Below are 16,354 nucleotides of genomic sequence, written 5' to 3'. Positions count from 1 at the left end.
CAAAACTGGGATTGATATTTTGGCTCTTTTATTTTTACTTAAAGTACAATAACTTTTACCATTTTAATTTGTTTTAATAGTATATTGACAGCATAGTTTTCTATCAAAAATCCACTTAATTTTCTTTACCCTGTTATTAAAATGGTAATTGACAAAAAAACTACATTGTCACCAGAAGAGCAATACAAAATGTACAAGTGATATATTAAAATCATCTTTCCAGCTTGAATTTCAATGATGCATTGGGGCAACAATTTTGTGAGAAACATCTTCACCCTTAAATAAAGATTTTCGTAATTCCTTACCTGTGTGCTAATTAGATACCACCTTGTTTTCACATTAAACAGACTTCCACATGAGAAAGCAGCAAGGATGCAGTGGCGTTAATGTTTCCTGGTGTCAACCTGTATTATTTCAGTAGACATTGAAATGAGGATACATCTTGCTGCCTTTCCAATGAAGCAAGTTTAATTTAGTAATAGGTGAAAAACCATCCCTACAAAGGTGTTAATCAGAGACTTGGCTTTGTGGACACTTTTCAGAGAACAAATTTGTTAGCATAAAAACAAAGCCAGAAAATAAAGAGCTGTTTAATCACTCAATTGGATTTTTCTGCCAGCATATTTTTTTTCTCTGCAACCCACTGCTAAATTGTGCTTCCTAGCTGTTTTTATAAAATCACTGAATCAAATCTAACTCTGATTACATCAGAGAAGGCCAGGTACCCTACACCATAACAGGGGGTTTGAAATTTTGACTTGTCTACTTAAAGATCACCAAAATCTGATAACAAGGTCAATTAGGTCCCTGGGTGGGATTGAACCACCAACCTTTTGGTTAATAGCCGTACATACTAACTGATTGCGCCACAGAGACACTTTGCAAAAGTCCATACTGACAAAGGCTAATAAGCATTCATCTAAAACGTTTCCTAGAAAAACTTTAAAAAGTCAATAATCTGGAGAGTTTTTGTAAGATGTTTCTTCCATCAACCAACGAAGAAACACATTGGTACTTTCCCATGATGAGTGAGTGCTTCAGGATCTCTTGAACTTACATGTGCAGCAGAGTACTGCAATGGAAGCATGCTGGGCCCATAACCCAGAGGTAGGCAGATTGAAACTATCCTCTGCTATATGCATTTTTTTTTTGTTAATTAAAGTAATCCAAAACTGGGATTGATATTTTGTCTCTTTTATTTTTACTTAAAGTACAATAACTTTTACCATTTTAATTTGTTTTAATAGTATATTGACAGTATTGTTTTCTTTCAAAAATCCACTTCATTTTCTTTACCCTATTATTAAAATGGTAATTGACAAAAACAAACTACATTGTCACCAGAAGAGCAATACAAAATGTACAAGTGATATATTAAAATCATCTTTCCAGCTTGAATTTCAATGTTGCATTGGGTCAACAATTTTGTGAGAAACATCTTCACCCTTAAATAAAGATTTTCTTAATTCCTTACCTGTGTGCTAATTAGATATCACCTTGTTTTCACATTAAACAGACTTCCACATGAGAAAGCAGCAAGGATGCAGTGGCGTTAATGTTTCCTGGTGTCAACTTGTATTATTTCAGTAGACATTGAAATGAGGATGCATCTTGCTGCCTTTCCAATGAAGCAAGTTTAATTTAGTAATAGGTGAAAAACCATCCTTACAAAGGTGTTAATCAGAGACTTGGCTTTGTGGACACTTTTCAGAGAACAAATTTGTTAGCATAAAAATAAAGCCAGAAAATGAAGAGCTGTTTAATCACTCGATTGGATTTTTCTGCCAGCATATTTTTTTTCTCTGCAACCCACTGCTAAATTGTGCTTCCTAGCTGTTTTTTATAAAATCACTGAATCAAATCTAACTCTGATTACATCAGAGAAGGCCAGGTACCCTACACAATAAGAGGGGGTTTGAAATTTTGACTTGTCTACTTAAATATCACCAAAATCTGATCACAAGGTCAATTACGTCCCTGGGTGGGATTGAACCACCAACCTTTTGGTTTATAGCCGAACACACTAACCGATTGCGCCACCGAGACACTTTGTAAACAGTACATACTGACAAAGGCTAATAAGCATACATCTAGAACGTTTCCTAGAAAAATATTAAAAAATCAATAATCTGGAGAGTTTTTGTAAGATGTTTCTTCCATCAACCAATGAATAAACACATTGGTACTTTCCCATGATGAGTGAGTGCTTCAGGATCTCTTGCACTTACATGTGCAGCAGAGTACTGCAATGGAAGCATGCTGGACCCATAACCCAGAGGTAGGCAGATTGAAACTATCCTTTGCTATATGCATTTTTTTTGTTAATTTAAGTAATCAAAACTGGGATTGATATTTTTGCTCTTTTATTTTTACTTAAAGTACAATAACTTTTACCATTTTAATTTGTTTTAATAGTATATTGACAGTATAGTTTTCTTTCAAAAATCCACTTAATTTTCTTTACCCTATTATTAAAATGGTAATTGACAAAAAAAACTACATTGTCACCAGAAGAGCAATACAAAATGTACAAGTGATATATTAAAATCATCTTTCCAGCTTGAATTTCAATGATGCATTGGGGCAACGATTTTGTGAGAAACATCTTCACCCTTAAATAAAGATTTTCTTAATTCCTTACCTGTGTGCTAATTAGATATCACCTTGTTTTCATATTAAACAGACTTTTACATGAGAAAGCAGCAAGGATGCAGTGGCGTTAATGTTTCCTGGTGTCAACCTGTATTATTTCAGTAGACATTGAAATGAGGATGCATCTTGCTGCCTTTCCAATGAAGCAAGTTTAATTTAGTAATAGGTGAAAAACCATCCTTACAAAGGTGTTAATCAGAGACTTGGCTTTGTGGACACTTTTCAGAGAACAAATTTGTTAGCATAAAAATAAAGCAAGAAAATAAAGAGCTGTTTAATCACTCAATTGGATTTTTCTGCCAGCATATTTTTTTTCTCTGCAACCCACTGCTAAATTGTGCTTCCTAGCTGTTTTTATAAAATCACTGAATCAAATCTAACTCTGATTACATCAGAGAAGGCCAAGTACCCTACACCATAACAGGGGGTTTGAAATTTTGACTTGTCTACTTAAAGATCACCAAAATCTGATAACAAGGTCAATTAGGTCCCTGGGTGGGATTAAACCACCAACCTTTTGGTTAAAAGCCATACATACTAACTGATTGCGCCACAGAGACACTTTGCAAATTTCCATACTGACAAAGGCTAATAAGCATTCATCTAAAACGTTTCCTAGAAAAACTTTAAAATGTCAATAATCTGGAGAGTTTTTGTAAGATGTTTCTTCCATCAACCAACGAAGAAACACATTGGTACTTTCCCATGATGAGTGAGTGCTTCAGGATCTCTTGCACTTACATGTGCAGCAGAGTACTGCAATGGAAGCATGCTGGGCCCATAACCCAGAGGTAGGCAGATTGAAACTATCCTCTGCTATATGCATTTTTTTTTGTTAATTAAAGTAATCCAAAACTGGGATTGATATTTTGTCTCTTTTATTTTTACTTAAAGTACAATAACTTTTACCATTTTAATTTGTTTTAATAGTATATTGACAGTATTGTTTTCTTTCAAAAATCCACTTCATTTTCTTTACCCTATTATTAAAATGGTAATTGACAAAAACAAACTACATTGTCACCAGAAGAGCAATACAAAATGTACAAGTGATATATTAAAATCATCTTTCCAGCTTGAATTTCAATGATGCATTGGGTCAACAATTTTGTGAGAAACATCTTCACCCTTAAATAAAGATTTTCTTAATTCCTTACCTGTGTGCTAATTAGATATCACCTTGTTTTCACATTAAACAGACTTCCACATGAGAAAGCAGCAAGGATGCAGTGGCGTTAATGTTTCCTGGTGTCAACTTGTATTATTTCAGTAGACATTGAAATGAGGATGCATCTTGCTGCCTTTCCAATGAAGCAAGTTTAATTTAGTAATAGGTGAAAAACCATCCTTACAAAGGTGTTAATCAGAGACTTGGCTTTGTGGACACTTTTCAGAGAACAAATTTGTTAGCATAAAAATAAAGCCAGAAAATGAAGAGCTGTTTAATCACTCGATTGGATTTTTCTGCCAGCATATTTTTTTTCTCTGCAACCCACTGCTAAATTGTGCTTCCTAGCTGTTTTTTATAAAATCACTGAATCAAATCTAACTCTGATTACATCAGAGAAGGCCATGTACCCTACACCATAAGAGGAGGTTTGAAATTTTGACTTGTCTACTTAAATATCACCAAAATCTGATCACAAGGTTAATTACGTCCCTGGGTGGGATTGAACCACCAACCTTTTGGTTAACAGCCAAACACACTAACCGATTGCGCCACAGAGACACTTTGCAAAAAGTACATACTGACAAAGGCTAATAAGCATACATCTAGAACGTTTCCTAGAAAAACATTAAAAAATCAATAATCTGGAGAGTTTTTGTAAGATGTTTCTTCCATCAACCAACGAATAAACACATTGGTACTTTCCCATGATGAGTGAGTGCTTCAGGATCTCTTGCACTTACATGGGCAGCAGAGTACTGCAATGGAAGCATGCTGGACCCATAACCCAGAGGTAGGCAGATTGAAACTATCCTTTGCTATATGCATTTTTTTTGTTAATTTAAGTAATCAAAACTGGGATTGATATTTTTGCTCTTTTATTTTTACTTAAAGTACAATAACTTTTACCATTTTAATTTGTTTTAATAGTATATTGACAGTATAGTTTTCTTTCAAAAATCCACTTAATTTTCTTTACCCTGTTATTAAAATGGTAATTGACAAAAAAACTACATTGTCACCAGAAGAGCAATACAAAATGTACAAGTGATATATTAAAATCATCTTTCCAGCTTGAATTTCAATGATGCATTGGGGCAACAATTTTGTGAGAAACATCTTCACCCTTAAATAAAGATTTTCGTAATTCCTTACCTGTGTGCTAATTAGATATCACCTTGTTTTCACATTAAACAGACTTCCATGTGAGAAAGCAGCAAAGATGCAGTGGCGTTAATGTTTCCTGGTGTCAACCTGTATTATTTCAGTAGACATTGAAATGAGGATGCATCTTGCTGCCTTTCCAATGAAGCAAGTTTAATTTAGTAATAGGTGAAAAACCATCCTTACAAAGGTGTTAATCAGAGACTTGGCTTTGTGGACACTTTTCAGAGAACAAATTTGTTAGCATAAAAATAAATTCCAGAAAATGAAGAGCTGTTTAATCACTCAATTGGATTTTTCTGCCAGCATATTTTTTTTCTCTGCAACCCACTGCTAAATTGTGCTTCCTAGCTGTTTTTTATAAAATCACTGAATCAAATCTAACTCTGATTACATCAGAGAAGGCCAGGTACCCTACACAATAAGAGGGGGTTTGAAATTTTGACTTGTCTACTTAAATATCACCAAAATCTGATCACAAGGTCAATTACGTCCCTGGGTGGGATTGAACCACCGACCTTTTGGTTAATAGCCGAACACACTAACCGATTGCGCCACCAAGACACTTTGCAAACAGTACATACTAACAAAGGCTAATAAGCATACATCTAGAACGTTTCCTAGAAAAATATTAAAAAATCAATAATCTGGAGAGTTTTTGTAAGATGTTTCTTCCATCAACCAATGAATAAACACATTGGTACTTTCCCATGATGAGGGAGTGCTTCAGGATCTCTTGCACTTACATGTGCAGCAGAGTACTGCAATGGAAGCATGCTGGACCCATAACCCAGAGGTAGGCAGATTGAAACTATCCTTTGCTATATGCATTTTTTTTTGTTAATTTAAGTAATCAAAACTGGGATTGATATTTTTGCTCTTTTATTTTTACTTAAAGTACAATAACTTTTACCATTTTAATTTGTTTTAATAGTATATTGACAGTATAGTTTTCTTTCAAAAATCCACTTAATTTTCTTTACCCTATTATTAAAATGGTAATTGACAAAAAAAACTACATTGTCACCAGAAGAGCAATACAAAATGTACAAGTGATATATTAAAATCATCTTTCCAGCTTGAATTTCAATGATGCATTGGGGCAACAATTTTGTGAGAAACATATTCACCCTTAAATAAAGATTTTCGTAATTTCTTACCTGTGTGCTAATTAGATATCACCTTGTTTTCACATTAAACAGACTTCCACATGAGAAAGCAGCAAGGATGCAGTGGCGTTAATGTTTCCTGGTGTCAACCTGTATTATTTCAGTAGACATTGAAATGAGGATGCATCTTGCTGCCTTTCCAATGAAGCAAGTTTAATTTAGTAATAGGTGAAAAACCATCCCTACAAAGGTGTTAATCAGAGACTTGGCTTTGTGGACACTTTTCAGAGAACAAATTTGTTAGCATAAAAATAAAGCCAGAAAATGAAGAGCTGTTTAATCACGCAATTTGATTTTTTTGCCAGCATATTTCTTTTTCTCTGCAACCCACTGCTAAATTGTGCTTCCTAGATGTTTTTATAAAATCACTGAATCAAATCTAACTCTGATTACATCAGAGAAGGCCAGGTACCCTACACCATAACAGGGGGTATGAAATTTGACTTGTCTACTTAAAGATCACCAAAATCTGATAACAAGGTCAATTAGGTCCCTGGGTGGGATTGAACCACCAACCTTTTGGTTAATAGCCGTACATACTAACTGATTGCGCCACAGAGACACTTTGCAAAAGTTCATACTGACAAAGGCTAATAAGCATTCATCTAAAACGTTTCCTAGAAAAACTTTAAAAAGTCAATAATCTGGAGAGTTTTTGTAAGATGTTTCTTCCATCAACCAACGAAGAAACACATTGGTACTTTCCCATGATGAGTGAGTGCTTCAGGATCTCTTGCACTTACATGTGCAGCAGAGTACTGCAATGGAAGCATGCTGGGCCCATAACCCAGAGGTAGGCAGATTGAAACTATCCTCTGCTATATGCATTTTTTTTTGTTAATTAAAGTAATCCAAAACTGGGATTGATATTTTGGCTCTTTTATTTTTACTTAAAGTACAATAACTTTTACCATTTTAATTTGTTTTAATAGTATATTGACAGTATTGTTTTCTTTCAAAAATCCACTTCATTTTCTTTACCCTATTATTAAAATGGTAATTGACAAAAACAAACTACATTGTCACCAGAAGAGCAATACAAAATGTACAAGTGATATATTAAAATCATCTTTCCAGCTTGAATTTCAATGATGCATTGGGGCAACGATTTTGTGAGAAACATCTTCACCCTTAAATAAAGATTTTCTTAATTCCTTACCTGTGTGCTAATTAGATATCACCTTGTTTTCATATTAAACAGACTTTTACATGAGAAAGCAGCAAGGATGCAGTGGCGTTAATGTTTCCTGGTGTCAACCTGTATTATTTCAGTAGACATTGAAATGAGGATGCATCTTGCTGCCTTTCCAATGAAGCAAGTTTAATTTAGTAATAGGTGAAAAACCATCCTTACAAAGGTGTTAATCAGAGACTTGGCTTTGTGGACACTTTTCAGAGAACAAATTTGTTAGCATAAAAATAAAGCCAGAAAATAAAGAGCTGTTTAATCACTCAATTGGATTTTTCTGCCAGCATATTTTTTTTCTCTGCAACCAACTGCTAAATTGTGCTTCCTAGCTGTTTTTATAAAATCACTGAATCAAATCTAACTCTGATTACATCAGAGAAGGCCAAGTACCCTACACCTTAACAGGGGGTTTGAAATTTTGACTTGTCTACTTAAAGATCACCAAAATCTGATAACAAGGTCAATTAGGTCCCTAGGTGGGATTAAACCACCAACCTTTTGGTTAAAAGCCGTACATACTAACTGATTGCGCCACAGAGACACTTTGCAAATTTCCATACTGACAAAGGCTAATAAGCATTCATCTAAAACGTTTCCTAGCAAAACTTTAAAAAGTCAATAATCTGGAGAGTTTTTGTAAGATGTTTCTTCCATCAACCAACGAAGAAACACATTGGTACTTTCCCATGATGAGTGAGTGCTTCAGGATCTCTTGAACTTACATGTGCAGCAGAGTACTGCAATGGAAGCATGCTGGGCCCATAACCCAGAGGTAGGCAGATTGAAACTATCCTCTGCTATATGCATTTTTTTTTTGTTAATTAAAGTAATCCAAAACTGGGATTGATATTTTGTCTCTTTTATTTTTACTTAAAGTACAATAACTTTTACCATTTTAATTTGTTTTAATAGTATATTGACAGTATTGTTTTCTTTCAAAAATCCACTTAATTTTCTTTACCCTATTATTAAAATGGTAATTGACAAAAACAAACTACATTGTCACCAGAAGAGCAATACAAAATGTACAAGTGATATATTAAAATCATCTTTCCAGCTTGAATTTCAATGATGCATTGGGTCAACAATTTTGTGAGAAACATCTTCACCCTTAAATAAAGATTTTCTTAATTCCTTACCTGTGTGCTAATTAGATATCACCTTGTTTTCACATTAAACAGACTTCCACATGAGAAAGCAGCAAGAATGCAGTGGCGTTAATGTTTCCTGGTGTCAACTTGTATTATTTCAGTAGACATTGAAATGAGGATGCATCTTGCTGCCTTTCCAATGAAGCAAGTTTAATTTAGTAATAGGTGAAAAACCATCCTTACAAAGGTGTTAATCAGAGATTTGGCTTTGTGGACACTTTTCAGAGAACAAATTTGTTAGCATAAAAATAAAGCCAGAAAATGAAGAGCTGTTTAATCACTCGATTGGATTTTTCTGCCAGCATATTTTTTTTCTCTGCAACCCACTGCTAAATTGTGCTTCCTAGCTGTTTTTTATAAAATCACTGAATCAAATCTAACTCTGATTACATCAGAGAAGGCCATGTACCCTACACCATAAGAGGAGGTTTGAAATTTTGACTTGTCTACTTAAATATCACCAAAATCTGATCACAAGGTTAATTACGTCCCTGGGTGGGATTGAACCACCAACCTTTTGGTTAATAGCCGAACACACTAACCGATTGCGCCACAGAGACACTTTGCAAACAGTACATACTGACAAAGGCTAATAAGCATACATCTAGAACGTTTCCTAGAAAAACATTAAAAAATCAATAATCTGGAGAGTTTTTGTAAGATGTTTCTTCCATCAACCAATTAATAAACACATTGGTACTTTCCCATGATGAGTGAGTGCTTCAGGATCTCTTGCACTTACATGTGCAGCAGAGTACTGCAATGGAAGCATGCTGGACCCATAACCCAGAGGTAGGCAGATTGAAACTATCCTTTGTTATATGCACTTTTTTTGTTAATTTAAGTAATCAAAACTGGGATTGATATTTTTGCTCTTTTATTTTTACTTAAAGTACAATAACTTTTACCATTTTAATTTGTTTTAATAGTATATTGACAGTATAGTTTTCTTTCAAAAATCCGCTTAATTTTCTTTACCCTATTATTAAAATGGTAATTGACAAAAAAAACTACATTGTCACCAGAAGAGCAATACAAAATGTACAAGTGATATATTAAAATCATCTTTCCAGCTTGAATTTCAAAGATGCATTGGGGCAACAATTTTGTGAGAAACATCTTCACCCTTAAATAAAGATTTTCGGAATTTCTTACCTGTGTGCTAATTAGATATCACCTTGTTTTCACATTAAACAGACTTCCACATGAGAAAGCAGCAAGGATGCAGTGGCGTTAATGTTTCCTGGTGTCAACTTGTATTATTTCAGTAGACATTGAAATGAGGATGCATCTTGCTGCCTTTCCAATGAAGCAAGTTTAATTTAGTAATAGGTGAAAAACCATCCCTACAAAGGTGTTAATCAGAGACTTGGCTTTGTGGACACTTTTCAGAGAACAAATTTGTTAGCATAAAAATAAAGCCAGAAAATGAAGAGCTGTTTAATCACGCAATTTGATTTTTTTGCCAGCATATTTCTTTTTCTCTGCAACCCACTGCTAAATTGTGCTTCCTAGATGTTTTTATAAAATCACTGAATCAAATCTAACTCTGATTACATCAGAGAAGGCCAGGTACCCTACACCATAACAGGGGGTATGAAATTTGACTTGTCTACTTAAATATCACCAAAATCTGATAACAAGGTCAATTGGTGGGATTGAACCACCAACCTTTTGGTTAATAGCCGTACATACTAACTGATTGCGCCACAGAGACACTTTGCAAAAGTTCATACTGACAAAGGCTAATAAGCATTCATCTAAAACGTTTCCTAGAAAAACTTTAAAATGTCAATTATCTGGAGAGTTTTTGTAAGATGTTTCTTCCATCAACCAACGAAGAAACACATTGGTACTTTCCCATGATGAGTGAGTGCTTCAGGATCTCTTGCACTTACATGTGCAGCAGAGTACTGCAATGGAAGCATGCTGGGCCCATAACCCAGAGGTAGGCAGATTGAAACTATCCTCTGCTATATGCATTTTTTTTTGTTAATTAAAGTAATCCAAAACTCGGATTGATATTTTGTCTCTTTTATTTTTACTTAAAGTACAATAACTTTTACCATTTTAATTTGTTTTAATAGTATATTGACAGTATTGTTTTCTTTCAAAAATCCACTTCATTTTCTTTACCCTATTATTAAAATGGTAATTGACAAAAACAAACTACATTGTCACCAGAAGAGCAATACAAAATGTACAAGTGATATATTAAAATCATCTTTCCAGCTTGAATTTCAATGATGCATTGGGTCAACAATTTTGTGAGAAACATCTTCACCCTTAAATAAAGATTTTCTTAATTCCTTACCTGTGTGCTAATTAGATATCACCTTGTTTTCACATTAAACAGACTTCCACATGAGAAAGCAGCAAGGATGCAGTGGCGTTAATGTTTCCTGGTGTCAACCTGTATTATTTCAGTAGACATTGAAATGAGGATGCATCTTGCTGCCTTTCCAATGAAGCAAGTTTAATTTAGTAATAGGTGAAAAACCATCCCTACAAAGGTGTTAATCAGAGACTTGGCTTTGTGGACACTTTTCAGAGAACAAATTTGTTAGCATAAAAATAAAGCCAGAAAATGAAGAGCTGTTTAATCACTCGATTGGATTTTTCTGCCAGCAAATTTTTTTTCTCTGCAACCCACTGCTAAATTGTGCTTCCTAGCTGTTTTTTATAAAATCACTGAATCAAATCTAACTCTGATTACATCAGAGAAGGCCATGTACCCTACACCATAAGAGGAGGTTTGAAATTTTGACTTGTCTACTTAAATATCACCAAAATCTGATCACAAGGTTAATTACATCCCTGGGTGGGATTGAACCACCAACCTTTTGGTTAACAGCCAAACACACTAACCGATTGCGCCACAGAGACACTTTGCAAAAAGTACATACTGACAAAGGCTAATAAGCATACATCTAGAACGTTTCCTAGAAAAACATTAAAAAATCAATAATCTGGAGAGTTTTTGTAAGATGTTTCTTCCATCAACCAACGAATAAACACATTGGTACTTTCCCATGATGAGTGAGTGCTTCAGGATCTCTTGCACTTACATGGGCAGCAGAGTACTGCAATGGAAGCATGCTGGACCCATAACCCAGAGGTAGGCAGATTGAAACTATCCTTTGCTATATGCATTTTTTTTGTTAATTTAAGTAATCAAAACTGGGATTGATATTTTTGCTCTTTTATTTTTACTTAAAGTACAATAACTTTTACCATTTTAATTTGTTTTAATAGTATATTGACAGTATAGTTTTCTTTCAAAAATCCACTTAATTTTCTTTACCCTGTTATTAAAATGGTAATTGACAAAAAAACTACATTGTCACCAGAAGAGCAATACAAAATGTACAAGTGATATATTAAAATCATCTTTCCAGCTTGAATTTCAATGATGCATTGGGGCAACAATTTTGTGAGAAACATCTTCACCCTTAAATAAAGATTTTCGTAATTCCTTACCTGTGTGCTAATTAGATATCACCTTGTTTTCACATTAAACAGACTTCCATGTGAGAAAGCAGCAAAGATGCAGTGGCGTTAATGTTTCCTGGTGTCAACCTGTATTATTTCAGTAGACATTGAAATGAGGATGCATCTTGCTGCCTTTCCAATGAAGCAAGTTTAATTTAGTAATAGGTGAAAAACCATCCTTACAAAGGTGTTAATCAGAGACTTGGCTTTGTGGACACTTTTCAGAGAACAAATTTGTTAGCATAAAAATAAATTCCAGAAAATGAAGAGCTGTTTAATCACTCAATTGGATTTTTCTGCCAGCATATTTTTTTTCTCTGCAACCCACTGCTAAATTGTGCTTCCTAGCTGTTTTTTATAAAATCACTGAATCAAATCTAACTCTGATTACATCAGAGAAGGCCAGGTACCCTACACAATAAGAGGGGGTTTGAAATTTTGACTTGTCTACTTAAATATCACCAAAATCTGATCACAAGGTCAATTACGTCCCTGGGTGGGATTGAACCACCAACCTTTTGGTTAATAGCCGAACACACTAACCGATTGCGCCACCGAGACACTTTGCAAACAGTACATACTGACAAAGGCTAATAAGCATACATCTAGAACGTTTCCTAGAAAAATATTAAAAAATCAATAATCTGGAGAGTTTTTGTAAGATGTTTCTTCCATCAACCAATGAATAAACACATTGGTACTTTCCCATGATGAGGGAGTGCTTCAGGATCTCTTGCACTTACATGTGCAGCAGAGTACTGCAATGGAAGCATGCTGGACCCATAACCCAGAGGTAGGCAGATTGAAACTATCCTTTGCTATATGCATTTTTTTTTTGTTAATTTAAGTAATCAAAACTGGGATTGATATTTTTGCTCTTTTATTTTTACTTAAAGTACAATAACTTTTACCATTTTAATTTGTTTTAATAGTATATTGACAGTATAGTTTTCTTTCAAAAATCCACTTAATTTTCTTTACCCTATTATTAAAATGGTAATTGACAAAAAAAACTACATTGTCACCAGAAGAGCAATACAAAATGTACAAGTGATATATTAAAATCATCTTTCCAGCTTGAATTTCAATGATGCATTGGGGCAACAATTTTGTGAGAAACATCTTCACCCTTAAATAAAGATTTTCGTAATTTCTTACCTGTGTGCTAATTAGATATCACCTTGTTTTCACATTAAACAGACTTCCACATGAGAAAGCAGCAAGGATGCAGTGGCGTTAATGTTTCCTGGTGTCAACCTGTATTATTTCAGTAGACATTGAAATGAGGATGCATCTTGCTGCCTTTCCAATGAAGCAAGTTTAATTTAGTAATAGGTGAAAAACCATCCCTACAAAGGTGTTAATCAGAGACTTGGCTTTGTGGACACTTTTCAGAGAACAAATTTGTTAGCATAAAAATAAAGCCAGAAAATGAAGAGCTGTTTAATCACGCAATTTGATTTTTTTGCCAGCATATTTCTTTTTCTCTGCAACCCACTGCTAAATTGTGCTTCCTAGATGTTTTTATAAAATCACTGAATCAAATCTAACTCTGATTACATCAGAGAAGGCCAGGTACCCTACACCATAACAGGGGGTATGAAATTTGACTTGTCTACTTAAAGATCACCAAAATCTGATAACAAGGTCAATTAGGTCCCTGGGTGGGATTGAACCAACAACCTTTTGGTTAATAGCCGTACATACTAACTGATTGCGCCACAGAGACACTTTGCAAAAGTTCATACTGACAAAGGCTAATAAGCATTCATCTAAAACGTTTCCTAGAAAAACTTTAAAAAGTCAATAATCTGGAGAGTTTTTGTAAGATGTTTCTTCCATCAACCAACGAAGAAACACATTGGTACTTTCCCATGATGAGTGAGTGCTTCAGGATCTCTTGCACTTACATGTGCAGCAGAGTACTGCAATGGAAGCATGCTGGGCCCATAACCCAGAGGTAGGCAGATTGAAACTATCCTCTGCTATATGCATTTTTTTGTTTGTTAATTAAAGTAATCCAAAACTGGGATTGATATTTTGTCTCTTTTATTTTTACTTAAAGTACAATAACTTTTACCATTTTAATTTGTTTTAATAGTATATTGACAGTATTGTTTTCTTTCAAAAATCCACTTCATTTTCTTTACCCTATTATTAAAATGGTAATTGACAAAAACAAACTACATTGTCACCAGAAGAGCAATACAAAATGTACAAGTGATATATTAAAATCATCTTTCCAGCTATAATTTCAATGATGCATTGGGGCAACGATTTTGTGAGAAACATCTTCACCCTTAAATAAAGATTTTCTTAATTCCTTACCTGTGTGCTAATTAGATATCACCTTGTTTTCACATTAAACAGACTTCCACATGAGAAAGCAGCAAGGATGCAGTGGCGTTAATGTTTCCTGGTGTCAACCTGTATTATTTCAGTAGACATTGAAATGAGGATGCATCTTGCTGCCTTTCCAATGAAGCAAGTTTAATTTAGTAATAGGTGAAAAACCATCCTTACAAAGGTGTTAATCAGAGACTTGGCTTTGTGGACACTTTTCAGAGAACAAATTTGTTAGCATAAAAATAAAGCCAGAAAATAAAAAACTGTTTAATCACTCAATTGGATTTTTCTGCCAGCATATTTTTTTTCTCTGCAACCCACTGCTAAATTGTGCTTCCAAGCTGTTTTTATAAAATCACTGAATCAAATCTAACTCTGATTACATCAGAGAAGGCCAAGTACCCTACACCATAACAGGGGGTTTGAAATTTTGACTTGTCTACTTAAAGATCACCAAAATCTGATAACAAGGTCAATTAGGTCCCTGGGTGGGATTGAACCACCAACCTTTTGGTTAATAGCCGTACATACTAACTGATTGCGCCACAGAGACACTTTGCAAAAGTCCATACTGACAAAGGCTAATAAGCATTCATCTAAAACGTTTCCTAGCAAAACTTTAAAAAGTCAATAATCTGGAGAGTTTTTGTAAGATGTTTCTTCCATCAACCAACGAAGAAACACATTGGTACTTTCCCATGATGAGTGAGTGCTTCAGGATCTCTTGCACTTACATGTGCAGCAGAGTACTGCAATGGAAGCATGCTGGACCCATAACCCAGAGGTAGGCAGATTGAAACTATCCTCTGCTGTATGCTTTTTTTTTTTGTTAATTAAAGTAATCCAAAACTGGGATTGATATTTTGTCTCTTTTATTTTTACTTAAAGTACAATAACTTTTACCATTTTAATTTGTTTTAATAGTATATTGACAGTATTGTTTTCTTTCAAAAATCCACTTCATTTTCTTTACCCTATTATTAAAATGGTAATTGACAAAAAAAACTACATTGTCACCAGAAGAGCAATACAAAATGTACAAGTGATATATTAAAATCATCTTTCCAGCTTGAATTTCAATGATGCATTGGGGCAACAATTTTGTGAGAAACATCTTCACCCTTAAATAAAGATTTTCGTAATTTCTTACCTGTGTGCTAATTAGATATCACCTTGTTTTCACATTAAACAGACTTCCACATGAGAAAGCAGCAAGGATGCAGTGGCGTTAATGTTTCCTGGTGTCAACCTGTATTATTTCAGTAGACATTGAAATGAGGATGCATCTTGCTGCCTTTCCAATGAAGCAAGTTTAATTTAGTAATAGGTGAAAAACCATCCTTACAAAGGTGTTAATCAGAGACTTGGCTTTGTGGACACTTTTCAGAGAACAAATTTGTTAGCATAAAAATAAAGCCAGAAAATGAAGAGCTGTTTAATCACGCAATTTGATTTTTTTGCCAGCATATTTCTTTTTCTCTGCAACCCACTGCTAAATTGTGCTTCCTAGATGTTTTTATAAAATCACTGAATCAAATCTAACTCTGATTACATCAGAGAAGGCCAGGTACCCTACACCATAACAGGGGGTATGAAATTTGACTTGTCTACTTAAAGATCACCAAAATCTGATAACAAGGTCAATTAGGTCCCTGGGTGGGATTGAACCACCAACCTTTTGGTTAATAGCCGTACATACTAACTGATTGCGCCACAGAGACACTTTGCAAAAGTTCATACTGACAAAGGCTAATAAGCATTCATCTAAAACGTTTCCTAGAAAAACTTTAAAAAGTCAATAATCAGGAGAGTTTTTGTAAGATGTTTCTTCCATCAACCAACGAAGAAACACATTGGTACTTTCCCATGATGAGTGAGTGCTTCAGGATCTCTTGCACTTACATGTGCAGCAGAGTACTGCAATGGAAGCATGCTGGGCCCATAACCCAGAGGTAGGCAGATTGAAACTATCCTCTGCTATATGCATTTTTTTTTGTTAATTAAAGTAATCCAAAACTGGGAT

The 16,354-nt window shown here is 34.5% G+C and overlaps 2 non-coding genes across 2 annotated transcripts; both read right to left on the bottom strand.

Annotated features, from left to right (window-relative positions):
- Positions 1-1,972: 1,972 nt before the first annotated feature.
- TRNAY-AUA (transfer RNA tyrosine (anticodon AUA)) lies at positions 1,973-2,046 on the bottom strand. The gene has a single exon. It is a non-coding gene; the product is annotated as a tRNA-Tyr (tRNA).
- Positions 2,047-4,307: 2,261 nt separating this feature from the next.
- TRNAN-GUU (transfer RNA asparagine (anticodon GUU)) lies at positions 4,308-4,381 on the bottom strand. The gene has a single exon. It is a non-coding gene; the product is annotated as a tRNA-Asn (tRNA).
- Between the last annotated feature and the right edge of the window lie 11,973 nt (positions 4,382-16,354).

Source organism: Pseudophryne corroboree, unplaced genomic scaffold (assembly GCF_028390025.1).
Source record: "Pseudophryne corroboree isolate aPseCor3 unplaced genomic scaffold, aPseCor3.hap2 scaffold_681, whole genome shotgun sequence".
Lineage (NCBI taxonomy): Eukaryota > Metazoa > Chordata > Amphibia > Anura > Myobatrachidae > Pseudophryne > Pseudophryne corroboree.
This window is presented reverse-complemented; position numbering and strand designations above follow the sequence as displayed.